This window comes from Leguminivora glycinivorella, chromosome 25 (genome assembly GCF_023078275.1).
Source record: "Leguminivora glycinivorella isolate SPB_JAAS2020 chromosome 25, LegGlyc_1.1, whole genome shotgun sequence".
NCBI lineage: Eukaryota > Metazoa > Arthropoda > Insecta > Lepidoptera > Tortricidae > Leguminivora > Leguminivora glycinivorella.
The window spans coordinates 11,261,892-11,268,348 of NC_062995.1; the positions used below are offsets into that span (position 1 = coordinate 11,261,892).

Sequence of the window (6,457 nt, forward strand, 5' to 3'; positions counted from 1 at the left end):
GTGATTATTTTCTAAGGAACCTATGGTTTGATGATGGTAAGATGTTGACTTTAAATGACTTATGTTTAAAAGTTTGCATACTTCCTGCATTGTGGATGACAAAAATTCAGTACCCCGGTCAGTTATTATTTCTCGAGGAATACCATATCTCAAAATGAAACTGTTAACAAAAGCGGTTGCCACTGAGACTGTGTCCTTAGATGTAAGCGGATACGCCTCGACGTATTTGGTCAAGTCGCATTGAAGCGTTAATATATAAGTGTAATTATTGCTATCCTTAACTAAGGGGCCCACTAAATCTAAAAATAACCTATCAAAGGCAAAGTTACCTGTAGTCGTTATGACCATTGGTTCCTTTGTATTTCTAAAGTATTTTTGACGTTGGCATTTGTCACATCTTTTGACAAATTCTGCAACGTCTTTTTCTAATCCTGGCCAAAAATAACGTTGCCGAATATTATTTAGCATACGTCTGATTCCAGCATGTCCGCTAGTAGGGAGCATGTGGTAGTCATTTAATATCACGCGCTGTGTATCGTGGTTGTCAATCCGGGTAGTGCTCTTCAATATGCGCAAGAAGGGTCCGGACCACTGCGTCATATCGTTAATGGTTTGAGCTAGTTCTTTAATTAAAGTTATGTTCTCAATATTCCTAAAAATGTATAAACAGTCGACTGATATTTTATTACAAAATTCGCTCAGTTCCCTCGCAAAGGCAACTCGTGCGCGATGCGATCGGGTTACCGGCCTAACATAAATAATAGACTTTGCTTTGTCATATGCGTAATCGGCATGTATTTCGTGACACTTGCTACTTAAAACTTCCCACTCGTTTTCATTTAAAAATCGTAGCTCCGTATAACTTCTCGGGGGTTTAAGTACTTCTACGACTCTAGGGTGATCAATCCTATCATCGGAAGCCCTATCAACATGAGTATTATTTTGCTGCTCCATTTGTTTTCTTCGCGCGCGAGTTAATACCGATATGTAATTTTCGCTCATCTTTTTCAAGTCGTCACTTGTTAAAGTTATACGCGACAATGCGTCTGCAGAAACATTGTCGGTCCCTTTTACATATCGTACCACAAAATTATATTCCTCAAGGAGCAGCCTGAATTTAATTAATCTGCCAGTGGGATTAGTCATATTAAATAAATACACTAGCGGTTTGTGGTCAGTTTCTACTATGAAGTGCCGCCCATAGAGATAAGGTCGAAAATACTTAATGGACCACGTAATCGCGAGAAGCTCTTTTTCCACGGTTGGATAATTAATTTCTGATTTATTTAAGCTACGGCTTGCGTACGCTACGGGGTGTCCGTTTCCGTTGCAAAGTAGAGAACCTATTGCTATTCCGGACGCGTCAGTTTTTAAAATAAATTTGTTCTCTTCTCGAAAATCCGGGTATTGAAGTACGGGTGGCGTGGCTAATGACTGCTTAAGGGATAAAAATGCTTGTTTGCAATCGTCGTCCCATTTGAATGTCACGTTTTTACGTGTTAAATTATTTAAAGGTATACATGTAGCGGCAAAATTTGGAATAAATTTTCTATAATAATTAGCAAAGGCGACGAATCTTTTTACATCCTCTGTGTTTTGTGGCTCCGGATACCCCTGTAAAACTTTAACTTTATCCGGGTCCGGTTTAATACCATCCGCCGACACTACGTGTCCTAGATAAAGAAGTTCTTTCTTCAAAAATTCACACTTGTTTGGATTTAATTTTAAATTGAATTTACGTAAGCGACTCAAAATAGCCATCAGATTTTTGTTGTGCATATCCAAATTTCTTCCAAAGCAAACAAGGTCGTCCATGTATATTAAGCACTTTTCGTAGTTAAGGCCCGACATGGCTATCGTCATTGCCCTTGAAAAAGAACTCGGGCTAATTTTTAATCCCATTGGTAGCCTAGTCATGCAATATTGCCCTGAAGGGGATACAAACGAAGTGTATGGCCTACTTTTTTCAGCTAAGCTGAGTTGGAAGAACCCTTGATGTAGATCTAAATGACTGAAGTACATAGAACCGGACAATGAGTCTAATATATCATGGATGTTAGGGAGAGGGAATTTATCGTCCATTATACGGTCATTTAATTTTCGAAAATCTATTACCAATCTCCATTTTTTATTACCCTCTGAATCTGGGTGTTTAGGTACTAAAAGGACTGGGCTCGACCACTCGCTTTGCGTTGGTTCGATTATTTTTTCTTGTAACATTTTTTGTACCTGGTTTTCAAGTTCTGATTTTTGAGAATGTGGTAATCTATACTGTTTGACAGAAACAGGTGTTGCATCGGGTTTTAAGTGAATATTCTGTGGGTCTAATTTTGAGGGCGTTAATGTATCACCGGGTATATAAAATATATCTGAAAACTTTGCGCAAATATTCTGAATTGAGGTTTTTTCTTCACTATTTAGATGATTTAACTCTAAAAGTGAAAACATTTTACGCACCCTGTCCCCATTAACTTTTGCATCTTCAAACATACATAAAGTATATTGTCTAATCTTTTGTATTTCGGGCCTAAAATAACTAAGATGCACTTCTGTATCTCTAGTATTTAGTAACAGAACTGGTATTCTCCCTGCTTTCGGTGTACATAATCCTCCTGCCAAAAATACGCCATTGCAAAGCTCCTTTGAAATTACTATACAATCCTCGGTTACTTCAGTTTCTATAAAGAATATTTTTTCACATCTTGGCGGTAAAGTTAAATAGTTATTTTTACCTAATGCTCCTAGCTGTAAGGGTACCGTTATTTTCCCTAATGTAGCTATATTTAAGGTGAATGTGTTCTGTTCGTAGTCTATAATACACTTATGTTTACGTAAAAAGTCCCGCCCTAGTATGGCACTAGGACCGCAAGGTAAGTTTCTAAGTACGTGAAATTTATGACATAAGCGGTGTCCATGTAAAGTAAACTCTATGTAAGCATAGCCTTCTGTGTAAAGATCGCCGCCGAGACCGATTATAGGAACGATTTGCTTTTGGATTGGAATATTTAGCCGCGAAACTGTTTCATATTTCACGGCCGATACGGCGGCGCCCGTATCTGCTAGCATCTGAAACGTGTCGTCTCCAATTACTACTTCTAAGGAACTGTCGTATCTGTATGCATATATCGTATTAGGGACGAAAAAATTCGTAACCTGGGTTTTCTGTCGTGTTTTTAGTTTCCTGATCCTGACTTGACGTCGAAGGCTGCGGCTCTTCGGCTACATATATATTGGGCTGACTTTTGGACCTTCGGGTAAATACGTTATCAGATCTAAACCTATAAAATCCGCGGGTCGGATTTCCAAAACCGCGCCCAGTTTCATTTTGAGTATAGCTACCTCGCGAGGCCCGATTCCCGTAATAGGAATTCCGCACTTGCATGTTGCCGGGTGCTTCCCGACGCGAGTTATTGAAGCCTCGGCCTGTGCGTGGGTTATACTGACCTGTAATTCCCCTTCGATTGACAAAGATTGGAACCTCGCCGTTCTCCCGTGTGGACGAAATCTCCTCGTCCTTCGCGGCTTGAATCGCATCCTTTAATGTTGGTAGATTCCTGGCTGCCAGTATGATCCCTAAAGTAGGATTTCGCAACCCGTCGGTGAACCTTTTTATCGTCAGCTTCTCATTTATAGGTTTTAATACCTTGTGCGCATTTTGGTCACCGTCGGCTTGAGAAATTGTTAAATCAACGAACAACTGTTCAATTTGTGTACCGAATTCATCAATCGAAAGTGATTGCTGTTTTATTTGCATTAACTTACTGTGAATAGCAGTACTTGACTTTTTGGTTAGGAAATTATTTTTTAGGTCCAGAATAAGCGACTCACAGTCTGTGTATGACTGTGACATTCGTAACTTGGCATTTTCAGATAAACGTGTCTTGAGCACGAAATTAATTAATTTTCTTATACCGTCCGTTTCTAACATTGATTTATATAGCTCAATGGCATCGATTAATTTTTTAGTCGTATCCTCATCACCGGTCATAATAGGTAAGAGGTGGACTGCCGTTTTGAGATCGAATTTTTCCATGGCGGTTGACTTTACAATATGACTGCTCGTACAAAATTGGTATATTTTGTTATATAGATGTTCGATATTATTACGTAATTCGTCAATATATACTACTGTATCGCTGGTAACTTCTCCTTTTAAGATTTTATTATCTATCACTTTTGAATGCTCCAAAAACGTATCATATAACTCTTTTGCTGTTATCAACTTTTCATTTAATTTCTTTTCTGTTCTTTTTTCAAGACTTAACTTAGAAATATTTTGCTTAAGTTTGCTTAATTCATTGTATAAATCTGTAAGCTCTTGAAACATCGCCTTAAAGGCATTTACTTGACGAACATATATGATACGTTTTAGATAAATTTATATTAAAATTAATCTATGTTATAGGTAATTAATTCTACTAACTCACATTTGAACCACATAACACTTCACTTTCGTCGCATCGCGTCACCGTGCCGTCAAAAGTCCGAGGAAGGCGTCGTAAAAAAAAAAAACTGTTACACCGCATCTGCTGCTCCGGTCCTCTTCCCAAGTCCAAAGGATCGCCTGAAGGCCACTTGACCGTTAATTTCCTTACGGATCATCTTCTTATGGCATCTCAAATATATCTTGTATAGCCCGTACACGAAGATCAGAGCAATAATGACAAGTATGGTCATCAGGACTATGTTGGTGTTGCTGACGTGGTATGCCAAATCCTTCACCGAGGCATTTGCTTCATTGTTTCCTCCTGAAGCCGTCTGCGCGATGATTACCTCTTGTGGTTTAGATGTGCCGGACCCCATTTTAACAGTAGGTAACGTCGTACTGCATTATTGATGTGACATTAGCTTATAACGAATACACTGCCACTTCGCCCAAATGGGGTATAGTCCCACAGACATTGTTCAGTCTTTAACAAAACACTGCTTGTTCTGCCACTTTAGTCCACAAATTGTTTAATTTTTATTTAATTTAGTTCCTTCATTTTTAATTAATTACAACCTTGCACTCGCGAACACGAGGTCGCTGCCTTAAAAGGCAGGGTCGCCATGTACGGATGGCATTAGAGAAACAACAGCTTCGATGAATATATGATTTATTCTGACTGATATTAGGCAAGGTACACGATTATATAGGCAGTGCTTACGTACTACTGACATAGGTAAATACATACTACATCACAAGATCCTTTGATGTGTTGGCCCCTGTACACACATGGCCAACGGTTCCACCAGCCCTTTGTGAAACCCCTTGGCCAAGATAAGAGCCACTGTTTACACATTGGCGAACCAATCACTTGGCATTGGCTCTTCATGAAAGATGGACGTGTAATGAAAAAATCTAGGAAATTCTTGGTCATAGACGTTGTCAGAAAAAAAATATTAAAAAATAATAACCCCGTAGTAAAATTAAATTATTTGCAATATTAACATTTTTTTGAATATTCTGATAAGAACATTTATCTTTTTTAGGAAATACATTAAACATTTGCAAGGTTATTTTATTTCCTAAAATCTACACTATTATTGGCATAGATAAACTTATTATTTTCGTAAATATATCACTACTGTCCTCTCTGACGGCTGACGACCAACTGAATGAGGCGCCAACGTGTAAACGCAGTTGGCCATTGGCGCCAAGATCCTTTGATGTGTGGACAAAAAACCGACACGAATCGGTTGGCCGGCAAGCGCAAGCGCCAACTGCCAACTTACGGCCAAGTAGCCCTCTACACACATGGCCAAGGGGGTTGGTGGAACTGTTGGCCATGTGTGTACAGCGGCCAATACACTGCAGTAAACGATTTTTGATAACTTGAAGTTTAGTCAATTCATGAGGTAACTGCTTTTGTAGTTAGTTTATTGTGTAATCATAATTAACGATTAAATAATAGTGATTAAATAAATGAAGCTTGCGCCAGTTTAGAATTGTGTGTAAAGTCCTCTAAATTCGTATGCACGTATCCGAACGTGAAATATTTCAAACGTATTGACATCAAAGACCTTTACAGGGGACAGCTCAATCACATTTTTTGTCATACGAAATTAAACCTTATTACTGAAACAGAAAGTCGATCGTATCAGACTAGCGAAAACGGTCCACATGAGAGGGCATTGTTTGGGCTGGTGTCCCTCTCGCACGTGTTGCCAGTGTTAATGAGGTTCCCATATTAGTAGTATTTTTATCTGTATATTACTTGACTTTATAAATTCTTATTTTATTTTAATGTTATATTCAAACTAGGGTTTCGATATATTTCAAAAAATTTGAAAATAATTATAATGTGATTATTTTGATGCCAGTAAATCAAAGATTTGTATAATTAAAAAATACTTTCAATTGGGTGTTAGTAGATTTAGTAGTAACTTTGAAAATTGACTGGTATCCCCAATTTATGACAGTGATGACGTCACTGAATAATGTTGACATTGTCAGCAAGTGCGAGAGGGACACCAG

General features: G+C 38.3%; 1 protein-coding gene across 1 annotated transcript in view; it reads right to left on the minus strand.

Moving 5' to 3' along the window:
- LOC125239157 (zinc finger protein 345-like) overlaps positions 1–6,457 on the minus strand; it is a 215,312-nt gene that overhangs the window by 61,792 nt on the left and 147,063 nt on the right. The window lies entirely within an intron of this gene.